At 40.4% G+C, this 24,674-nt stretch overlaps 1 protein-coding gene across 1 annotated transcript in view; it reads left to right on the top strand.

Moving 5' to 3' along the window:
* Positions 1–24,674, top strand: part of sema6e (sema domain, transmembrane domain (TM), and cytoplasmic domain, (semaphorin) 6E) — a 193,360-nt gene that overhangs the window by 72,719 nt on the left and 95,967 nt on the right. Inside the window, exon 4 of the mRNA XM_037676120.1 lies at positions 4,165–4,326. The gene's annotated coding sequence lies outside the window, so the exon portion shown is untranslated. The remainder of the gene's footprint in view (positions 1–4,164; positions 4,327–24,674) is intronic.

The following is a 24,674-nucleotide window of genomic DNA, read 5'->3' as shown; positions in this document are numbered from 1 at the left end:
CTCTTTATTAGTTTTCTATTCAGGGTAGCGGGGCGATTAAATTGAGCTCAGTCTCCCCACATCACTTCACCTTTTGTTTTCCAGATAGCAATAGCAAACAAGTCACACTGGGGAATGGGAGGAGGGAAATTGTCTCAAATGAAAACACAAGCAAATAACAGCGGTGTCGTATTCGCTTAGCAGTGTGGTCAGCGCATCCGAGCTGTTTGGCAGGTGCATTGTGAAGAAAGGCCTCCAGAGAAATTAGTCATTTGTTAGACATTTATTTAAGTCTTAGGCAGTTGGTTGGCCTTGATTGAATTCTTGGATATTGTTCTCACATCTCAGACAAGAAATTGTTCTTAATCTGGTGGGGAAAGGATTTTTTTTTTTTTGCCAACAATCTCAATGGATTGTCTGCAGCTGCCCAGACTTCTCTCCCGTCACACTTTCAGGTGCCCCAGTCTATTAAACTCTCCTCCTTTTCTTAAAGATGGCAATTAATCTAATTAGTAATCAATCAGCCGTTGGGCCTCCCGCCTCTTCTGTGCTAATGGAGGATATGACAGGCCTGGGCCTTGCATTATTAATACCTCCATTTCAGGAGCCCAGGGCCCCCTTGACGCCTACGGTCAGGGGCCATTGATCACCACCACAACCCAGTGAGCACTGCAAGGACTTTGGGGAATTGTTCTAAATTGGGGAAGTAGGGATTGGGAATGTGGTGTTTTTGGTTTGTGGTGGCATGATTTGGTTTAATGGAATTAAAGACGTGGAAATTATTTTACTGAATTTGCCCAAAACCAGAGATTATGCTGATATAAAAACCCTAATAATGAGGCATTTATCTTTTGGTGCATGAAGTCTCAGTGGAAGCTCTGTGTGCATGTTTGCAAGAGAAGAGCTATTGTTTGAGGGTTGTTAATGGGAACACAGGACTCCAAAAAGCTCATTAGGTAAATGAAGCTCACTTCAAAACTATTATGCCAGGATAAGGGGTCCCTCTGTGGGACTATTTCCAGAAAATGCGATCATAAGTTATAGAATGCCACTAACACGGGGGCACAATGATTGCAGTGTGGCAATGAAACAATCACAGGAACATTATCCTTCATCTCCTGTGCAGTATGAGTGCCTAATCGAATAGGTTCTGCAGCTGAAGTTACAGAGCTTCATAATAGCCCCACCTGCTGATCTCATTTACTATAATCAATAGTGTGCCCACTCTGTTAAAAGCTGGAGCAGCGAATCGCAGCAACACGTCCAAGACATAAACGCAAGGCCATCCTCATCCGGTGTCCTCTTTAGCTGAATCTGCTGACCCTAATTTATCTAACCCCTGAGCCAGAAGCTCTTAATCAGGTTGATTATCCAGTCCACATGTTTTTGAGAACGCGCTGTCTTTTTCTGGGTGATCTGAAATGGACATTTAACAGTATCAGTCATCCTAATGAAAATCCAATTATCTTGTGTTGTAATGCCCAAATTAGTTTTCTATTTGTGACAGGTTTCTAAATCAGCCCTCCTTGTTCAATTATGATGATACGTTTGAATTTTCAATGCGCGTTTGTATTATTTTGATTACATATCTTGATGCATGCTCAATAATCCAGGTAGAAAAATCCAAAAAAGTTCAATCTGGTCCTCTGGACATTCAAAAATTTGAATGTCCAGAGGACCAGATTGAACTATTTTGATTACATTTAAAAACTGGATCCGTCAGATTTTTCTACCGTTAATTAGAAATTTTAAAAAGCACATTTTCAGTGTTTTTATTGAAGACCTCTGTGAACAGATTTTACAGGTTCGTAGGAATGTCGTTTTGTGTTTGTGACTGCTGCTTCAATCAATAGTAATTGTTTGCTAGTGCTTTACACAGAGTGGGTATTTATGTGAGACACGTGAGATAATGTCCGAATGTATAATTGTCCTTTCATTTTGTTTCAGCAGGCTGCTTAATTAAGAGTACCTGCTTAACTTTGACCATATCTGTACCTGATAATCCTCCTTCTGACCTTTGCATTTTGTTTTTCTAGATGATAATGGGGTTCTTTGTTGTTTCAGCATTTCATCCATGCTAAAGTTCTCCTTTATTTATTCTTTGTTGTTGTTCAGGCGGACCACAGGGCTACACTTACTCAGATTTATTCAACATCTAGCCTCCTGTCTGGAACTGTTCTTTATCTAAACCAGTGACGGGGTCGTCCTGCACTGGGATTACCCTGACCAAGAGTTGGATTTATAATCGTTTTAATGTTGGAGGTTGGTACAAGATGAGTCAAAGTCAGAAGGGGATTTTGTGTACCCTCGGGCGATGAGTTTTAAAATGGTTTTGGATATATATATTTTTTTCCAAACCTTGTGGTGTTTGCTTCCTTTAATTTAAATGACTGTTGACAACCCTTTTTCTCTTTGCACCAAGTATAAATTTTAACCTAGATTTAAAAAAAAGTCCTGTCCTTCATGTGACGTTTTAAAGGCTGAACCGAGTCGTAGAAGTTTTGGGTAAATGAGCCTTCTGCTCTTTGCGTTTTAAAGATAGCATCGTACGCCGCCAGGCCCCTTCCCATGACTAAGATGTGCTGTCATTTGACACAGTGACCATAACATTTTTACTAGCCAGCCATGTGTTCAGTTTATTACCGCTTCCCCTTCTTGCTGCCACACGGGTTAAATCGGCACAAAGCGGCATGCTGGAGCTGTCGCACAGCTCTGCTTAATTTACAGAGGGCTGGGGTTGTTAAGAATTTATAGACCTTCAGTGGCTTTATGGTGCTATGATGGGAGTGAGCAGTGGTGTTGAGCTCACAGCAGCTGCAGTCAGCTGCCTCATTCAGGAGGGATTTGGACAGCAGCTCTTCTGCTGGGCTGTGTGAGTTAGTCAGTGGACAGGCTTTATCCATGGCTAAAGTTGTGAGGAATTGCTCTGCGGTCATGATGTTCTTCCTCTTCTCTTCACTTGAACTTGTGGTTGTTGGCGTATGCATGCAGGTTTAAAAAGGCTGCCTCCCTGGAAGTAAGCTCAGTTACAAGAAACCAGTTCCCATTAGTCATCCGCGATCATCATAAATTACTTTAGTGTGCGAGTTTGGGGAGTCCCGAATTTGCAATTATGGACTTACAGGAAGTTCATCAGTCATGTGTGTGTCTGAGTGTGGTGTGGTTTGTCTAGTGGGGGTCTGGGTGAAGAATGATAGTTGATGTGGGGGGCTAATAGACAGAATTGGTCTAAATCCAGCTGTGCTCCAAGAACCCTTTGAGAATAGAAACATCTGAAAAAAAAACACATCGATGTGCAAAATGTGAGAATGAATGAGAAAGCTCTGAATTCACGAAGTATATTTTTATATGTTTAAGAGAAATTAAAAGTCGAAAGTGTTTCAACTTCTTTTGTGGCTCCCCGTAAATCCTAGGTGGAAAAAGTTGCCTTGTTTTTGTGCACAGAAAATATTTTTTAGCGCCATGATTTGAATGTCTGAGAATCTTCAACGACTTCTGCACATCGACACCTTTCGATCACACAGATCTTTGTGTTTTATTGTTGTGGGCATAGTTTAAATGTTGCTGCAGATGTCCTGAAGTATATTAGGTTAACTATTCTGCATAAAACAACAGGCATATTGTTAGACACAAAAACAAGCTTTGGACAAAGTATCTTGTGTTTTGCGTAAGCGTAGGCATGCTACACCGCTGGCTGCGTGTGACTAAGGTACAACTGCTAACAATTGTAGATTTACACAGAGTGTGGGCAGAAGTTTGGACATGGGAATCAAATTATCATGAACCCATGGCCTCCATACGTTTTCAAAACTATCTGATTCAGTGAATGCATTCATTGTCGTAGCAGAGAAAGAGAAAATATCTATTCAAACCTGAATTTGGAGTTTACCCAAACCCTAAAAATCCTTAGTTAGCTGTTTTACTGTCATTGCCAAGCACAGCCCAGCACATCTGGCTGCCTTTACGGCCTCTTTGCTTGTGTTAGCTGTGATGTTATGACAGTACAGTGACTGAGGAGATTACACGAAGAGGACATAAAGCCCCTCTCCATCGGCTCTCTGTGGGTCACTGGCCCCATTTAAGCAAAAAGACACAGATCCCTGAGGTCTTTAGGCAGAGTGCTTGCAGTCCAGCTGTTCTTATTGTGTTGTCCATTCTCATGCTGTTTTCTGTTTGCTCTCACAGGAACTTTGTTGAAGGCTGAGCACTCCTAAAGGGGGAACCTCTAAGGAGTTTTTCACCTCTAACGTCCCACCAACCACGCCATATTCATCCTTTATTTGCTGAAAGTGCTTCCTCGGAGGAGCAGAGAGAACACAGTGTTGGATCGGAGAACGTGACCAAACTGTAAGAACACTTGAGTTTTTTTTTTTTTTTTTTTCAATTATATCAACATACATGAGGTTTTTGCTTACTTTTTGCACATTCTCCAAATTGACCTTATATCTCCTCGAACTTCTTGGCTCTATCTGTGCATAATACTAGTAGTTTCTCTGCAACTTCAGAAAGCTTCTATAAAATAAATACTAGCAAGAATAATATAAAATGTAATGTTTGCTAATTTGAATGGGGTAGAGGCAGGGCCTTCCGACTCAGGACCCGAAAATCCCTGGTTCGATTCCCAGTCATTGCACATCTCACGGTGTCTCTGAGCAGGACACCCTATCCCCAATTGCTTCCAGGATTCTTTCAATAGCTGCCCACTGCTCCACCTGGGGGTGAATGGGTTAAATGCAAAGAGCCAATTTCGCCATTGTATGGGAACATACAATGATGACAACACCATCCACCCATCATCTTCCGCTTGTTCCTAAGTCGGGTCATGGGGGAAGCAGCTTGAGCAGGGAAGCCCAGACATCTCTTTCCACAGCCATCTCTTCCAGCTCCTCCTGGGGGACTCCAAGGCTTTCCCAGGCCAACTGAGATATATATAGTCTCTCCAGCGTGTCCTGGGTCTTCCCCGGGGTCGGTCTCCTCCCAGTCGGACATGCCCAAAGCACCTCCCTAGAGATGTGTCATGGGAGTGTCCTTACCAGATGCCTGGACCACCTCGACTGGCTCCTCTCAATGTGGAGGAGCAGCTGTTCTACTCTGAGTCTCTCCAGATAACTGAACTTCTCATCCTAACTCTGAGTCCAGCTACCCTGTGGAGGAAACTCATTTCAACGTATATTCACTATCCATAGTCCGTGACCATAGGTGAGGGTAGGAACGTAGACTGACCGGTAAACAGAGAGCTTTGCCTTACAGCTCAGCTCCCTCTTCACCACAATGGACCAGTACAGAGTCCGCAATACTGCAGACGCTGCACCAGTCCCTCTGCCAATCTCACGCTCCGTTCTTCCCTCACTCGTGAACAATGACAACAAATGATGACAACACCTAACACATTATTATTATTATTATTATTATATAAACTTTGCATTAAGACCACTCAAACACAGCTTTGACTGTGTGACAACTTTATGACAACATAAACAGACACACACATGCTATCAGATTCAAATTGAGCATTTTTTTTTAATCATTTGATGATTTTATCTCAGTTTTATAAGTTTGTCTCTTGGGACTTCACATATTTGGCTGCATATAATATTCTGTTTAGTAGAAATAAGTACAAATTATTTTTCAATCCGAACATAAAAATCTTTTTCAAAAACAAAATGTAGAAGAGCAGAAAAGTTAATGACCGTTCCTCTTAAATGTGTCACATTTCACACAGTTCTGCTGGTTTCTGATAAATATTTTTTTTAAATGGCAACACGTTTATTTGCTTTAGTTTAGAATTCACACATTTGAGACTCATATTGGCCGCAATATTGAGAAAACACTCGTTAGCAGCCTGCGTGTTGGCAGAGCAGGACAGAATTTTTTTTCCGCAAAAGATAAAATATTAGTTTTTAAGCACAGCTGTTTAACACAGACCCTCATAGACAGATACGTAAAGAAATACACAAATATACGCACACATGCAGGAGCTTTGTCCTGGTGATCTCTTCGTTTCTGTGATTTGCCTCATTGAATGTTCACATTGAGCTCTTGTTCTCTTTATTCATGCCTCCTTTCAAAGCTTCACTGTTCTGTGATCCCTCTTTTGGCTGGCTTTGCCGCACAGGACCAATCTAGAGAGTTCTGCATCAGTCAAAGTGAATAGAAGCCCACAAAGTTGGCAGTGCACTCTGCTGACAGCAGGGAAATGATACATGATAGCAGGTGATAAAGGGCTGCTGTGAAGGAATGAGGTGTTGGTGTTGAACTGTATCACTGGCATCGTGAAGGGCCCCGATGTCATTATTTTGTGCCTGTCATTACCAATGACACAAAGACGCATCAAAGCAGGTTGAATGGAACAGAATGGCAGTCAGTGCGCGTGCACAAGCGTGAAACACGATCAGACCACTGAGCTGAATAGAGGTTTTATTGTGCCAAATATGTGAGAGAGGGGAGCGAAGGCAGAAAGATTGAGGGGCATTGCTTTCATATCTTGTCACCCACTCACTTAATAATGCGGGCGGCATGTCCTTGTCACTGTGAAAGAAGCATAGTTTGTATGTATGAGGATGTGTTCATGGCCCACAGCTTTTCTTTGCCAGGACAACAAAGATCTTTGTTTACTAAACTGGAACTTCAGAACGTTTCTAGAAAAACCCTGCCCTCTGTCCAACATGATCAGAATTAAACTCTCAACCCTTCCTGACTGCTTTGATAACTAATGTTAATTGTTCACAAGGTAATTGTACGTCTTCAGTTTCTTTGGGAAGCCGTATGTAGTCCGTGCTCCTCGTGTTTGCATCAAGATTTATTTCTTAATTGGAACAGCACTAACAAATATAGGAGGTTAAATGTTTTGCACGTGGGTTTTTGGCAATACAAGTATCAAAAAGCACAGATAGGAAAGTTTGGCAGAGAGAGGAGAAGTCTTGGCTCTGAATTAAATTCAGATTTTTGCTCCTATGTGGTCAACACTTGAGTCACCAAGACGCCCTCTGCGTACATTTCGTCTTCTTTGCCCTCTGATAAACTCCTGTTGGCCTTTTCGTTGCTCGCTCCGAGGGATTGAGCATTTCTTTTCTTTTTCTCTCTGTTTTTATCTCCAAGCTGTGCTTCCATTCAATGTTAAATGAGGGCATTGCCACACTTGGATGTGCAGTGACAAATTGGCACAGAGGAGGCAGATGGTGATGGGGAGGAGGCTGGTTGTCATGCCATTTGCCTCAGCGACATGAATTGATCTCTGTGCCGCTGAGCAACCACACATGTCCCACTTGTGTAATCCTGACTTTGGATTCTTTGTATACACACACCAACAAACTCTCCTCGGCATACCTTCTCCCCTACGCCAGCGTTCGGTTCCCATTAGTATCGATGATGTGTGCAGTGGAGGCGTTCGCTTACTGTCAGAGGGTCTTCACTTAGATCTGCTCGTAAAGCCAAAGGGATGCTGAGGGATTTGACAAAGTGACAGGGCTTAGACTAATGGTTGGCTGCTGGGACCAGGGGAGCCCTAATGCACAACTTATAGATACATAGCATCAGTGGTGTCGTGTACGAGACCGCAGGCTGTTCTATTTACAGAGCTGCTTTCTTTACAAAGTTTACCCAAAAGGCTTTAGATGAGCTCGACTACAATCCCCGTGTGTATTTTTTACTACTGTGTGAATTTCAGGAAGATTATAGTTTGTCTGACAAGGACTGGCATTGCTCATTAGGCCAAATCCCAGGATATGAAACTGCTCCCCAGTTAGGTTTTCTTAAACAAGAGATTGTTCTGGTTTTTAAAAATATGCTTAATTGGCCAAGATTATCCAGGACTGCATTAGGAATACATTCAGTATTGAACATTACTTTACACTGAACTCAACTATCGTTGGCTTTCATGACTGTTTTGGCAGAAATTGTTACGTTCACAAAGTTTAGCATGAAGACAGTTGCTATATGATCAAATAAAACCAGCAACACTAAACGACTGATAAACCAGTTAAACCCCCCAAATTGTTTGTAGATTAACTCCATATGTTTCAGTTTGATTGCAGTGAATGTGTGAAAAAAGTTTGTTTGAAGAAGCAGCACAGAATGTCTCCCCAGATTTTTATTTTTTTTAATAAGTTCTAGGATGATTAAGGTCTACAGTACAGTGAAACTCATCCCGACTTTTGGAAGTACGTAAATAGAAAAGTCTTCGCTTCAGCACATGAATTTCAAATGCAATATTTAAAAAAATTATCAGCAACTTGAACTCTGGGTTAATTAAACATAATTCTCATTGATGGCTTATTTTGAGGAAGATGAGGTATAATTAGATGAGCAACGTTGATCTGCAAAACTAATTTTAAAATCGTGTAAAAAACAATAAGATCATGAAACTTGAAAAACACAAATCAAAGTCCAAACAACTCTCCACAACCATGGGTCAATTTTCAGCTGCAATTTTAGCTGCAAGACGTCTTGCTTAACAGAAAATGGTCAAAATGGTATGTATTTGTAAAAAAAAAATCTAAAATTTATAAAGCTAAGAGCCAAAAGAAAGAAGTTGGATGGATGGATGGATGGATGGATGGATGGATGGATGGAAAAAATAATTACTATCACTTCCTCCAGGAAATAGATGACACCATAGTTCTTCTGTTACTGATGGATTTATTCATTTGAAAGGCACTTATAGTCATCAAATTAACTGCTCAAAATACATGATGTGCAAAATATACATATTCATATACTGCACACAAATTTACTATAAATGTACAACTAAACATAACAGAAATAAACATGCCTCGCTGGCTGCACAGAACTAAAGAGGGAATGAGTCCGCTGGAACAAAAGTAAATCTTGAGTAACCTCTTACACCTTTGGGCAGAGCATCAAACTTTTCCTGCTGCGCATGCTTTCTTGGATGAGGGTTGCAACAACTCAAGTGTCCCCAGTGCAACATAGCACTGAAAAATGGTTCCTACACAGTGTAACTTACAAACAAATCAATATTCAAAATAAATAATGTAAACCACACATATCAAATAATGACATAAATAATGTTTATGGCAGTTAAAACTACTAAATATATCAATTGTATTTGGTCACTTGCCAAATTTATTTTCTCAAATAAACTAACACTTTTCAGTTTGTGGACAGAAGAGTGGGTTGATCGCCTAAATCACTGATGCAAAATGTTGCCAGGATTGTTTACGATTCAGAACATTTTATAACCCTATGCATGGGATATTGATCAGCACATGCAGTTTATTTCCTACTTTTCTAATGGGCATCTGTAAAACAATTTAACATTTTTTATTTTTCTCCAATCATTGATCTTCAGTTTTATTACTTTATAACCTTTTCAGCCTTTTATTTCTGATACATATCCAGCCTCTCAGTTCAGAGTTTGCACCTAAAAGTAATTTTTTTGCTGATATTTTTGTATTTTTCTAGTTAATGAGCCTCACATGGAAAAAGCTAAAGTGATGCAACTCTTAGAGCTAGTTAGGCTAGCCTTACATAAAATACAACCAAACCTCAAACATCCTGCAATGTTTTATGAGTGGTCCACATGCTATTAGACACCCAGAGATGCAGGGCGGGAGCCAGTTTGCTTCAAGACACACACACACACACAAACACATGTGCGTGTCTGCGCTTGAGCACAGCCGGCAAGCTGTTAAGAGAAAAACAGCCGTTTGTGATAACAGCTCTTTCACTGTCAGCACAAACAGTCTGCAGGCCTCGCGTCCCATAACCAGCACTGGTGTTCACATTCTGTGGATTCGTGCTGAAACAAAAAGCTTCCAGACCACGGGGTTCAAAACCAAATCTGCAGCTGGGTTTAAATAAATAATCTGCCTGTAATAGGAACAAAGCTCTTCCAGAAGACACGAGCTGCATCTGTGGTGTCAGCAGACACGACTGTGCACAACACTCAGCCTAAAACATGCGTGTCAGGAACAAGATTCAGGAGCTGTGGATAGATGCTGCAGTTTAAGCTCAGCTTGCACATCCCCGAGTAATTTTCTGCGTCTGCTTGCGTCGGAAATATTTAGCAAATTTAGATGATGAGGGAAGGATTACTGGATGATGAGGTGAAAGTCGAGCAGTCCTCCACAGCTCGACTCAAGGCTGTTTATAATTACTATTCAAATGAGCAAAGGGTCGACCGTTAACTATTTCTTGTCTTAAACAACAACTTAAGGTCGTAAAAACATGCATTTATTTTAAGGTTAGGCTGGGATTGGGTATAATTCGTGGTAATAGCTTAAACAACTGAATCATGTTTACTTTAGGGGCAGAAACTAGAATTATTCCTGTTATAATAAATTGCATGCATATGTACAATAAAAGTGCTCTTCAGATGACGCCTGTGCACATTAAAATTGATCTGTTTGGACAACTGGCTCACGTCCAAAGCTGCTTGAGATGGAAAGGGATCTCTTTCAGTTTTTGGCTGCGTGTGCTTATCAGCTCAACACTGTCGTGGTGTATGTTCTTGCCAAAATGAAAGGGAAAGAAGTGTTTCTTCCTTTTTTATAGTAAACTTGTGGACAAGAACATTCTTCCTGCCATACATTTTATTTGGATTATGAAATGAAAACAAAGACTGTTTGTAGGAAAAGCCATATTTCTTTTCAAACAATCAAAAAGACATGCTGCCGGTTTAACTTTCGATTGCGTTTCTTGTTGGGGGGGGGGGTTCTTCTGTTGCAGGGTTTTTCATCCAGAAAACATGAGTGCAATAGAAGCAGACTGTTTAAAGATTGAATAAAGAGTTTGGAGTCATCTAACAGTGCTGTCTATCCAAGCAAAAAGTGCAAAATGTGCTGTGTAAACAAGCAGGGTCTCAGCCAGCTCAGATTAGAAGGCCACACAATGCACTGATCTGAACTCTTGGCAAAGCCGTAATAGATGTGGGAATCTCGGACGTGGCTTTCATCGTAGAACTTGGAAGCAAGAAGCTCAAGCCGGCCTCAAAGCTTTGTGTATTTTAATGGCAGCATGTGCTCCATCGTTGAAAGGACTGATTAAAAGCCCTTCGTGCTGCAGTCTGTGCAGCAGTAGCATATGGCCGAAGGGCTTAAGCATAGAGGGAAGACATCTGCAGCACCAAATCACTTGGACAGAAGTAAAGAAATGAAATCGCAGAGATTAAAGTGAATCGTCCCATTCCTCTTCTGGAGAGACGAATACCACCAGTTTTTACTTTTCTGCCACAGTTTAGTGGAAAGTGGATGTTTAAGCAGAATGAATGAGGTCGACTAATTTATAATGTACTTTTTTTTAGAGGAGCCTCTCGTCACATCTTAATGGTTTCTTTACCCGTTTTTTTTTCCTTGAAGCTTCTTAGCTCCATTCGTTTTCGGTTACAGTAAATATGACTTTTGCGATTCCCTTTGGAAAAGGCATTTGTTTGTATTTTGAATAGCTGCCAGGCCACAGGCCACAAAGTTTAAAAGATTCAGGGCAACAAAAGCATCCACACAGTTTAACAATGTACAGTGGAGAGTAAGTGATTATAAGTCCTTTGTGTGTACTGTGACTTTAGGTCAATGGCTTTCGTAGGCAAACACTACAACAATAAACTGCAAGCATCGTTCCTCCCACACTCATCAGAGTCCAGGAAGAATGCTTTTTGTTGTCCGTGCATGAAACATGGATTTATTTTAGACAATGTAACCATATTTACAGAAAAGGATAGCAAGCAGGAATGAGCAGTATTTTGTTTTGCAATAACAGTTTAAATTTACAGAGCAGAACTTTTATTTTTAATGTGGCCTTTATCTTTATTTAACTTTATCTCCCAGTTGTTCAACCTGTGCTGTACCTCCGATAATCTCATTCCTAATCTTATCCGTCCTCGTCACTCCTAAGGAGAAACTCATCATCTTAATTTCTGCCACTTGCAGTTCTGTCTCCTGTCTTTTTGTCCATGTCTCTGTCTCCAGAACATACAACATAGCTGGTCCCACCACTGTCTTGTAAACTTTTCCTTGGACATTTGTTGACACCCTTTTGTTGCAAGTCACTCTTGAAACTGAATGAAACAAACACGTGAACTCATTAAACCGACACTGCTGTGCAGTAAATGTGGACCTGCAAACCCCCCAAATCTGTTGATTCATTCGCTTGGTCCAAACTTGCATATGTATCCAGTTTCCCCTGAAAGTGCTGTTGTGTTCATGGTATTGATTTACCCAGAATTTGTTTATCTGAAGATTTTATTTTTTTTAATATTCCCCCATTATTCACCTTGATCACAAAATATACTCATTTTATCATAATGTTTGCACCTTTTGTTCAATGCCCTCCTGTTGTTGCAATCCTCTAAACCACAGCGTTGTTTTCAGACAAGTACTTGTCTCAGTTATTGAGAGGATACCTTTTTCCAACTCTCCTTCAGGTTTATTAGTAGGCAGCACACAGTCTTCCTGAACTGAGCCACAACTTGTCACCTGCTCCCTAGAGTCTTCTTTAATAAGAAAAAATATGCCACAATTGAGCATCAAGGTCATTGTGACGAACGGTTCCTCGAGAGGCCTGGACGGTCGTCTACAGAGGTGCGCATGCATCCAGGTGGCTGCTGAACTCCAGGAATAGTTTGACAAACCATATCACCAGTGACAAATTAAAGTGTCAGCATTCGCTCTATGTGGCATCACATTTCCTGTGTCGATTGTGATAAGCTCAACTGCCAAGCCTGCAGCACATAGCTGTCTGCAGAACCGCCCGAGGAGAAGTGAGGACAGAGGTACAGTTACAGGAGACCTGGGCAGATGCTTGTCTCTGTGTATTGATTGGACGAGACGTCCAGACGGCTTTTTCACTGGACTGCACCAGTAGCTTCCTCCTACTTTTGCTGCCTTTTCAGCCAAAAGTCACCTGTTTAAAAATCTGACAGCAAAGTCTTTTATACAACCCAGACAATAAAACACTTCCTCTGCCCTTAAGATCTTAACATCTGCATATATTTTAACTGTATCTTAATTGTTTTTGGAGACTCGGTGATGGGTAAAAGGCAAATACATAAAAAATTGTGGTAAATTGCACTTCAGCACAAGTCATACTGGTCATTTTAGTGTCCAAATCAGTCAAAAGATGAAAATAATATAATTTATGGTTTAGCTGCAATAACGAATAATAAAGATCCAAATGTTTGACGGATTGGACGTTCTGACTGCTGCACGATTAATACACATGAAAAGATTTGTTCTCAAACTTTAAATGTTGCAAACGTTCTTTTTACATCCAATGTGAATACGTTTTAAAGAATAAATTAATTGTTAAATAGCAGTTATTTATTATGCATCAGCATTAAATATTGTCCTTTTTAAGTTACTGGTGTCTAAATAAACTTGGACTGTCCTGACAATCCAGTCCAGAATCTTCTGCTTTTGATAAGTGTGACATTAAAAGCACTTTGTAGAAATTGCTCTTGTGTTTACCGTACGGTATGTTAATAATAGCAGATTAGATCCCACGACAACGGCATTTTTGTTTTGCTTTTTGTTTTTTCTGTTTAATGATACCACATGTATCTGAGGGGAATGGAGTGCTGTTACCGGCATGCTTTCATTTTTGCACTGCATGGGCTGAAAGATCGACTGCTCAGTTCTCACGTCGGCACTCGTTCATCATCTGCAGATATTTATAAGGAGGTGGCTCCAAATATCTGTATGAACTCTTGACTTAATGCTGCAAACACTTGTGTTCTCATCTGCTGCCCATTTGGACTAGATCTGCTAAATAGGACTACAGAGTGTGTGTGTGAAAATGGCTGTAGTGTGTCACAGCTTGCATCCGAAGATGCTGGCAATGAAATGGTAGCAGTGGAAGCTAACATCCAGACAAGCAAGATGCTGAAGTGAGAGTTGTCTTTTGCAGGGCTTACGTGTTGATTTTCCAAAGAAAATAACAATAGATATTTGTTGTTTGTTGCTTTTTTTAAAGTAAAGATTACCTGAAACGTTGTGTTGCATATTAAGTGTAATGTCTGGCTGAGATTGTTTGTGAATGCGTGAATGAATTCTAGTCTGAACATCAAAAATGTCCGTTACATTTCAGCAATTTGTTTCATTTAGATGATTCAACATGAAACTTTAATGGCTTGCATTAAATTTTAAATTACAAGTTATTCTGCCTTCACTAGTGTGTAGGACTAGCTTTGCAGATAGCTAAAAGTTGCTCCAATAAACACCTGGAAGTGTCTTGCTGTCTTGATATTTACTGAATACTGTAAAACTGTAACATACAAAAAATAACATTGCGTTCGAGTTACAGTTATTATTGGAATAAATCACACACTCAAGGTAACATTAGCATTGATGCATGCCAAAAAATATGTAATCAACTTAGACTAAACTAGAACCAAAAAGAACGACAAATAACTAACTAGCATGATGCTAATTTGCATTGAAAATGCCATAGGTAATAGCTATGGATGTTGATAGCTAGTGCTATTAGGCATCTTGTTCTTTTGAGTTTTCAGACTTAAAACAACTCAAAGTACCTCATATAAGTATCCAACACAAAACAATGCTTTATAACGACACAACACTCGCAGCCAGATGTTTCCAGGCAGTCAAGAAGACATAACTGGAAAGTTTATTACTACAGAAACATGACTTAGACCCTGACTCAGGAATTTGCTCAAAACTACAGAAGCCTTGTAGGACAAACCGTAACTCAACTCAAACTATAACCCTAGGGGGCAGCACACAAGTCAATTTTAAATATTTCATCAGCTATACAGTATACTACAATAAGAACGTCCTTGTTGTTTAAAAAAAATAAGACTTTCAAAATGCTTTGAAAACTAAATATTTTTTTCTGTAAAGTTTATTATGCTCAGTTACATTTGTTGGTTAGCTTCACACACTAAATTAAAAAAAGTTGTCTGAGATCTTGGCTTTTGCCGAGTATAGTTGCCAGTGTAAGTGCTGCTTCAACTGGAGGACCTCTAGCAGTGGCTGCAAAACAGGTAAAGCATCATTTAAAATGCCTCTTTATGCACAAGTATTACAATGGAGGCAGACTTTCTTTTGCTCCTTAGCACAGACACAATCAGCCTGTTGTCAAGGCAGCTGCAAGAGTAATGGCCCCAGGTCTGCTCCTGAACACAGACTAATGAGAATCTCAAATACGACGAGCAGAGTGCATTTATCACGCACTCACACTTAATGACACCACCACCCAGGCTCAACAGCGCGCTCACGCCTGTATCTGGCCTCTTTATGGATGGCCTCGTTTGTCCTTTCACCTTCCTATTATTAAAACTGCTTGGTCAAAGCCAGTGGAAGGATGAAGAGGGAGGAGGAGAGGGATGCGAGGACAAACAGAGTAGATCCTCTTGTAAGTTGACTCCACCCAGAACCAACATTTAAACCTGAGATCTTTTTTTGAGAGGCGACATTTCTAAGCCCGTCTCCTCCGTACAACCTTTAGTTCATACATCTGAAATTCAAAGGTGCCGACGAGTGATACACTTGAAGAAATGTTGCAGGATTTTGGCTGATGAACATCGCTTAGATCTACCATAAAAGTGTTTTTATTTGTTATGCGAGAGGCTTACGGAAGTATTCTTGACTTAAAAAACTTAAAAGAACCAGTCTGTTAAGGTGAAGTGTGTTTTTCAAGCAATTTGACATCTGACAGTGAATTTAAAGGTGCTGACCAATTGAGATGAAAAAAACCTTTCTATTCAGTTGTTATTCATGTTAAGCCTGAAATAATGACATCCTAAATGCATTGCTTGTATATTCCGTTTTTGTTCCGTTCATTTTGATGTTTGAAGAAAGGAAGGAACGAAAGGTTTGAGCCTCAATTAGTTGGACTTTCTAAGGAGGTTCTGCTGCCACTAATGACTGTTGGGGTTTTAACAGAGATAAGAGCTTATCCTTTCTGAGTACTGGGTAGGCAACATTATCTATACTAAGATCAAGGCCATGCTTTAACGCACTATTCAGACAAGTTAGACACGTGCAGAAAGATGGACACCAGACTTACTGAGCAGGGTGTCACTCAGGCACCACTTTTTCAGAACAGTGGGCAACAGACATTGATTCTTTGGACACCATATCTCTTCAGATCTCTCAGGTCAGCACTTAATTCAGAATAATTGGTCACCGGTTCCCTTTCCTGCACAATTAATTTAACCATAGCTAAAAAGCTAAAATAATACACAGGAGTTTAAAAAAAAATTCCAGATTGCAGCTTCTTTAAAGAGAAGAGGACAATCTTCTCTGGCCCTCTTTCCCCCTATTTATCTCTTTCATGATGATGCATACAGTTTCCACTCGGTAACTCCTAAGAAAACATGCAAAACATGACCTGTGCTGTGGTTTAATAAGCAACAAAATGTTCTGACAATGATCAGGCACCGGGACTGACAAAAGTAACTGAACAAACAAGCCAATGTCAAAGAGAACGCTTTAATATTCTAAGAGCTCTTGCATAAGATAACTTAAATAAAACTACAAGAAAGATTAGCTTCTTAGAAGTACAACAATATGAAAGAGGAGGTTTAAAACGCTTCTTGTTCTTATTCTTCTTATTCTTGTTCTTGTTCATCTTGTTTGTGTTCTTGTCCTTCTTGTTTGTGTCCTTGTTCTTCGTGTTCTTGTTCTTTTCCCCCTCTTTTCCCTCTTCATGGGTCTCCACAGCGAGTCATCCTCCTCCATCTCACTCTGTCCTCTGCGTCCTCTGTCCTCACTCCAACTACCTCCATGTCCTCTCTAACTGCATCCATATATCTCCACTTTGTCTTTTTCCTGGCAGCTAACATCTACCAATATACCCACTGTCCCTCCTCTGGATATGTCCAGTCCATCTCAGTCTGGCCTCGCTGAGATGGTTCTGAGGAGGCTTAAATCCTTTATACAGTAATATTAGAGCAATGAACAATGCTTCAACGTTTAATTGAGTTAATATCTACTTGCTACAAAAATAGCAACAATTTGAGCCAGTTATACATATTTTGCTTTCTTTTGCAGTAACCTTTAAAGCTTAAATCTTGTTGTTTCTGTTTTAATTAGCACGAATGCTTAAACGTGTGTATTTGTGAGTTTCCAAGTTAAGTAATTAAAAACAACTATTTAAACATGCTTGATTCATCTTAAAAGAAAAAAATGGAAACTATTTGAAGCCAAGAACTTGTCAGTTTGTCTCATTTGACTGTTGTACTAAATAGAAAGATAATTCAGTAACATTGATGATTTGATGTGAAGGCATGCCCTGCCCATCTGAAACTGAACGTTTAAATTGATTTTTGTGATTCCAGACCAGTGATTCCTGAAACATAGTCATTTTCTCCTTCCTCTTCCCGTCTTCACTGGGATTTCTGTCGTTCTCCTGTCAACATTCATGCCCTATTTCTCTGTTTGATGCCTGACTCCTGCCTTATTCCTTACAAGTTCCATGACTCGCTGCAGGCTTGGTTGAGGTGCATGGAGTCTCGCTGCTCTTTGGCGCATGTTTGCCCGTGGCCACTGACTTTTCTTGAGACAGAGTTGTTACAGCCATAAAATGAGATAAACCGAGCTTGAAAGCTGCTGGGTCTTTCAGTATGAGTTTAGATGATATCATCAGTGAGAGACAGCGGTAATAAAAGTGAGGTCAGCTGCCACCGTGGGCCACTACCCTGAAAGGTAGCGCTGTCCTGATAAGACTGCTGTCTCTTTTCTTCTCCTTGTTTAAGGCTTTTTTATGTGGTGAAGCTGACGTGAATCTCTGGTTTGAGCAGAAACGGTATTTAATAATTGGATGCATGCTCGGCGCACAGAATGTTTGTCCCAAAGACAATGATAAAGTGTTTAATCTTTCCAGGAACAGCGAACCACACAGGTATGATGATATCTCTGTAACTCTCAGGAAGAAGGCTCACTCTTATCCTTGATTTATATTTCCCTTCATCAGCATCGACCACTGAGAGTGCAGAAAACATTCATATATAAAAGCAGAGCTTACTGCATTTGCTCTTGCCTAAAGGTGATTTTACCAAATCTTCATTCATGCCACATTCATATCTTTTCGTTCCACTTCTGTCCTTCATCTTTTTGGAGGAAACATGATGGTAATGAACTTCTTTGTAACAGCTGTGTTACTAACAAGAAATGAAGACAGTGGAAAAACCTTTAAAGGTTTTTTTTTTTTTTTCTTGATTCTCAAGCTTTTTGCTTTCCTGAGTTATATTTTTTGGGTAGAAATCTGAGCTTTAGCACACCTGAAACTGAGGACTCTTCTTTTTGTCAAGACTAAGACATGTAAGCAGGAGGGCTCTTCATTGCATCACAGTGACATAAAGAAGTCTTACGTTGTGTGAAAGCATCACTGATCATATTAAATCCCTTCATTTATTGAACACCAACACTTTTGAATTGACTAAACTTTAAATAGATGTCAGTCATAGTTTTGGTCAGAGTGAATAAAGGTTTTTGTAGATTATTTAACGCAGGGTGAGTTTTGAAATAAGTGCAACAGTTATGAAATGCAAACTGTTCTGCTTGGTATTGATTGGCACCAAATGGGAAAAAAAAACGGTCTTACCAGAATTAGGCCTTTTGTATAAGGATTTTTTTTTAATACAAGATAAATGTAAGCATATTTTTGCAAATGAACAATATTTTTGTCTCTCTACTGAATTTACCAGCAATGTAGGCATCATCATTATCTCTGAGTCTCTGATTAGATTGTGACAATTTGAAGACAACCCAACACCTGGATTCTCCGGGTCTTTTGTTCATCTGCAACAATCGTCACACTACTTGGACTTTAAGGTGGTTTCTGTGCTTTTGTTCTGTTTTTATATACGACTTCTTTTGTGCGTCGTTCTGTTTTTAGGCATTTAAACTGATGCACAAAGGTAGGCTCAAAATAATTTAGCCGTTTGGACAATACAAAAGTCTTTTTGTGGTTTTGTCCATCTTAGATAACTTTATCTTTCGTATTCACACGTTTTTTTTGCAGTGTTTTGTACTAAAGGCATTGTAAAATCAGTGATGTCATATTGTAAGTTGATTTTAAAGTTTGACCATAAACATGCAAATAAATAGAGACACTCTCAAAATAAATGCCGCTAGGGTGTGCAGAGGTACCAGTAAGCATCACCAACCATCTGGTTTCATTTGACTTCTCACCCAAACACTAGAGGTATTAATTGCAGGAAGGCTCTATTTCTAATAGAAATATATATTTATATTTGCATAAAATAAGGTTATGATGGCAATAAGTGAAGTATTATATTAAAATCCACTTGATTAAACATCACACTCGCAATTTATTCAGTTTATTAATCAGTAAATTATGTTTTGTAAAGGTAAAATACTCAAGTACTTTTTTTATCCTAAACGTTTTCTAGGAGTTTTTCTAAAGTCAGTGAGTTGGCTTACTTCTGACACTTTGGTCAGAATAAATTCCCTGAAGAAAAAGAAAAAAAAAAACGCAAAATACAGAAAATAGAAATTCTCAGCTTTTCCTTTTTGCTCCACAATTCACATCGTGGCCTTGGGGGGGGGATGCTCTTATGATGCCCTTGGGAATGAGTGTGCTTGGATTTTTGTCAATACAGGGTTCAGGCAGTGCTTCCCTACAACATTTTGAATTATTGATGGCAAAGAGAATGGATGCCAGCTAACATTCACTTTTATATGTGAAGAGGTGAAAATGAGATGAGAGAGATTGGTTTGCACAAATACCGAGCAGCATTTTTAAACCCCTCTGTTTGATTTTGGGGACTCTGGAGTAAGGCTCGTTTTAAATGCTACGAACGCCCAAAAGATTGAAGGTGCGCCTTGACTGACAGCGAGCACAGAAGGGTTAATGGAATTATAGGCCTCTCTGAAGATTAATGTAAATAATTAACAGGAGGCAGATAAATGAAAGGGATTTCACTGATGCACACCCAATCCCTTTGGCACTGATGGCCCTTTAGGATCTTTCTTTCTTATTCCAAAAAGACATGAAGACGACGGATGATGCCTCCAGCGATTTGCAGATCGATCAGAGAACCGTCTCACTGTCTGAGTCCTGCATGGATCTCCGTGTGAAGTTTGGCCAACTCACTGAATAAAGAAGTCCTGAGAGCAGCCCTGACTAGAGACAATCCTGCTGTTCCCTGAGAGTGATGCCTACAAAGCACTGGTTTCCATGTTAAAACATTCGTTTTTATTGCATACTGGATCTTCAATGAGATGCCAATATCTCTTTACTCTTACAAAGGATGGTGAACTTTCCATCAGCCCAGCACAAAAGCAGTTCCTTGAACTTTTGTTGTCCCTCTGTCCGTTCGCTTTTACATTGATATCGCCTCTCTTAAGATCTGTCATGGAAGCTCAAGTATAAAGCCCACTCTATTCTTCAGGGAATCTTCAGTGAGAACAGTGTAGTCGCCGTCTGACGTGTGGTGACAATCAATGGCCTCCACGACGGGACAGCCCGTCACTTGTCTGAACTCTGTGGACAGTAGGGTTAAACCAGCTCTCTCCTGGGATCAGGCTGAGTGGCACTATGGCAAAAAAGGGTCCCAACCTCTCCTGCCAGACACAGCTCAACCTAGATGCCATCTTCTCTTCTCCCTGCAGTGGCACAAAGCAGACATTGTGGGGGCGAGACTACTGACATGAGGCAGCTGACATACTAATCCAAGAACTAAAGGACTAAAGGGACCATTGATTTTCTATTCTTGGTAAAACGCAAGAAGCCAGCCATCATTCTTCTTCAACCATAGATGCTAATGGACTTTTTAAAATGTTGCCATAGTGAATCCCCTGGAGCCGTTCTGTTTTTCCTGCTGCTGGGCCTCTGAAATGCTCTAAAGTCCCCAGCTACTTTATCTGACATGTTTGTATTCAGCAGCTCAGCTTAGATGTCTCAGCAGGGTCAATTGTTTATGCTCAGCATCTGTCTGGATGACAACAGGTAACTCTGGAGGCTTAAACCCTGACACCTGATTTAAGAATTTAATTCAATTCAAATCAGTTTATTTATATAGCACCAAGTCATAACACAAGTTGTCTCAGGGCACCGAACGAAACATTCACATACATAAAAAAGCCAATCAGTAAAGTTATCTTTCTAAGGAGGCCAGCAGATTGCACTGAATCTTGACTTCATCACATCCTTCCATCCTGAGCAAGCACAAAGGAGGCAGTGGAAAGAACCCTAACCTCTTAACAGGAAGAAACCTCCATCAGAACCAGGCTCAGGACGAGCGACCATCTGCCTCAACCTGCTGGGGTTTGAGAGGACAGGAAGGAGAAATAACCCTAGAATTACATGTCCAGGTGAACTTTCTACAGGAGGAAAGACAAAAAAACATGTTAAGATAGAAATAATTACAAATGGGTAGAGTAAGTAAAGACAGAGCAGAGTAAGGAAATATGGTCAATTTGTTCTCTAGCAGTCTGTCTATAGTAGCATATCTAAGGGAAAGCTCAGGAAACTCGAGCCAACCCTAACTATAGGATTTATTAAAAAGGAAAGACTTAAGCCTAATCTTAAAAGCAGACAGTGTTGGATGGGGGATGTAAAGGTCATGGATGTTTTTCACTTACTAATGTCAAATGTTGTAGAACCATGTATGCGAGTTAGTAGTTTTGTCTGAACAAAGTGAAGCCTTCAAAAGCAAGGAACCTAAAAAAAATCAATTTTACGCTGTAAATACTGCATATGAAGAACAAACTGGGTTAATCTGGTTTTAACGGGTTTTTGAAAGATGAATTTGTTAGCGTAGAAAAGGTGTAGTACAAATGCCGTTCTCTATGATGCATTCCCCATAAAAAAACACGATTCTCCATCTGTTACCATTTGTATTGATAGTGGAACCTTCAGACATCCTTAACTGGAGCTAGTTTGTAACCACACTGGAATGAACTATTGCACCACGTCTAGCACACGTCTGAAAACCAGTCTATAGAATTCACCTCTTTGTCCTGTGAGGGTTGTTCTCTCAATTATTGCTGAAGGCTTCTTGATCCCAATTCCAGTCTGCCCTGGCAACGTCTGCATGGTTAGCCATTGGAAATCTAATTAGCAAAGTTTCCCCTGTCTGGCAGGGTTGACAGCAGAGTTAAAATAACTGTCAGGTATTAAAAAAAAAATGAATAGCTGGAAACGTTTAAAAGGAGGGTTATTGGTTAATGCGCACTGCACCTGCAGAAAATGTTTTTTTTTTTGTTTGTTTTTTTGTTTTTTTTTATCTGTGGCTGAACGTCAGCTGTTGCTGTTTGTGCAAAGGAACAAGAGTATGATACAAGCATTGGAGAAAAACAACTGTTTGGAAGATGGGCTGTGTGATGTGTGTCATGGGATTGCTGAGAGTAAATTTTCCAGGAGTGTGGGAAGAGACGATCTGACTAGACCAGTGCCAGCCGGCGCCCCACCTAAAATATTAACTCGCCCCACAAAGTAGTTCCTTCTAATAAATAATATAAATTATTTATTTACTGAGCTTGCTGTGTATTGTTTTGTTCTGTGTTTATTTCAACCATTTTTACCATTTTAAAATGGAATTTGAAATTATTTTTGGTGATTAATTTACAGTTTTTACTTATTTACTGTTATGGGGTGTTACCATTCAGTGACCCACGTTCGTCAAGTGGATCGGAACATTTCACCAATGATTCAAACGGCCAACTTGATAATAGAATTTCATTTGGGGCATTCCATTTTCTGCCCTGTGGACACATTCAGTTGTTTTTAGCACATTAATACAATGTCTAACACTTGACCTGACATGATCTCAAACTCGGGAATAGCTGCAGCAAAACCTGCTGTGTCGTGGAGACGTTCTGTTTAAATCCATCTGCAGCAGACAGAGGAGGCCTGAACAGAAAGTTGAAGACAGGAAACGGACCTGTTTGCCAACATGGAAGGGTTTTATAGTTTTTCCCTCTTGTTCTCGACGAAAATGTACGCACTCTTTCCCTCTCCTGCCTCCTCTCCTGCTTTTGCTCTTGTCCTGTGAATCTCAGAGCCTCTCTACACTAGAGTTGCACTCGGGTACAAAAAATCGAATCCGACCCAGCCCCAGCTCGCAGCCATCAGCTCCAAACCTCACCCGATCTGACAAATTAACAGTAGTTACAGGACCGAACCCAAAAAAAAGCATTTTTAATTTAGCTTTGACTGCTTATACCACCGACTGTTACTAATGTTCGACGGACACGCACGGCTGAGTAAAGGGGCAGAAGATCGGAGCTGAGGAGCCATCAAAGTGCATTAAATGCTTCCCCTGCTTCTGTCTGCATTGAACCCTGCTCTGACATATTGGATATTTTGTGATCTCACCTGTTTGGGTTGTCCACCGCGCACGTCTGCTGTGTGCAGCAGCTGAATGAACGTCCATTTGGGCTGATGGATCGCTGGCAGTAGTCCATCTGAGGCTTAACTGAACATTTTTACCTTTTTTAACCGGCCGGTCAGTGTGCGGTCAAATGGCTGCGTGCAGCAGGTGATTGTATGGCAATTCATTTTGGCATATAATTGGATCGTCGGCCACGCGCGTCCCTGATGCAATAAAAAGCCTGACACTGAACTGACTCGCACATTAAGCACATTATGGTCTGGTCTGGTCTGAATCCAGGTCGGGCGGGGCCGGGCTCCGGGTTCAGGTTAGAAATGACAGCTCTGCTTTACACATCTTACAAATCAAAAATTTATTATGGATCTGGTCGGCTGGTCTATCAACAGAATTGATTATATTTTCTCCACTGGAAGACGGGGTGCAGGAGAACTCTCATCCATACATAATTGGATTTATGTTAACAGGGTTTCTGCTTTTTGGAATCAGCAGAAAACTGGGATATCTACTAATTAGCAACAGTTTCAGCAATAGTAAATCTGTCTGCCTTATATGAAGGATTGCTCCATGTTTTGAGCTCTCAGACTAATATGTTTTTCAAGCTGAACCGTAAGCTGGACGCAATTTCTTAGAATCAGTGACCCACTTGCAGCTCCTAGGACTCGCTGGCATGGAGGAATCAACCTTGGAGAAGGCTAACAAGCACGGACCAGCAGAATGTCCACAAATCTGGCTGTTTAGATTCACCATTGAGTGTTCCAGCAGAACTGAAGGCAGACATGTCAGTAGAGTCTGCCTGCCCAAAACAATTGTTGTTTATCTGAATTTGGCCTCCCCGCTGGCCTTGGATAGGCCAACTTATCTCAAATTGCTCCTGGTGGATACATAAATCAAGAAGCCCTGCTCGCCCCCTGCTCACCCCCTCCCAAAAAATAAAAAAAACACATTTGTGGACCCTTATCAGAGTGGACCAGCTGAGATACACTGTAACATCTTTATCAGAACTATGGAAACTATCTGGAAGTGTTCAGACTATCACTGTCTTGTCCCCCCTCCACACTCACAAAATGTATTCTGTCTCTGTTTGTTGCTTGCTGAGGTAGATTGTTTGTACTACCATACATCATGCCCTGTGTCAAGAACATGGTGTGAGAGAGCTCCAGTACACTTCCGTCTATACTTCAGATTGCTCTATGGAACAAAATGTCGCTGTACTTAACTGTACAATGACAATAAAGTTGATTCTGATTTATTTAACCCGTTCTGTGGTGAGTCCATGTGTAGCTGCGATAGGTCAGTGGGTGGTCTGGTAATCAAAAGTCAGTGGGTTTAAACCCTAATTGGAACATTTATTTGAATCAGTGATGATATATTGTAACATAATTTCTTCACTTTAATGTATTTTTTTTAATAGTGAAAAAAC

This window comes from Nematolebias whitei, chromosome 5 (assembly GCF_014905685.2).
Source record: "Nematolebias whitei isolate Nwh7 chromosome 5, NemWhi1, whole genome shotgun sequence".
In the NCBI taxonomy this organism is placed as follows: domain Eukaryota; kingdom Metazoa; phylum Chordata; class Actinopteri; order Cyprinodontiformes; family Rivulidae; genus Nematolebias; species Nematolebias whitei.
This window is presented reverse-complemented; position numbering and strand designations above follow the sequence as displayed.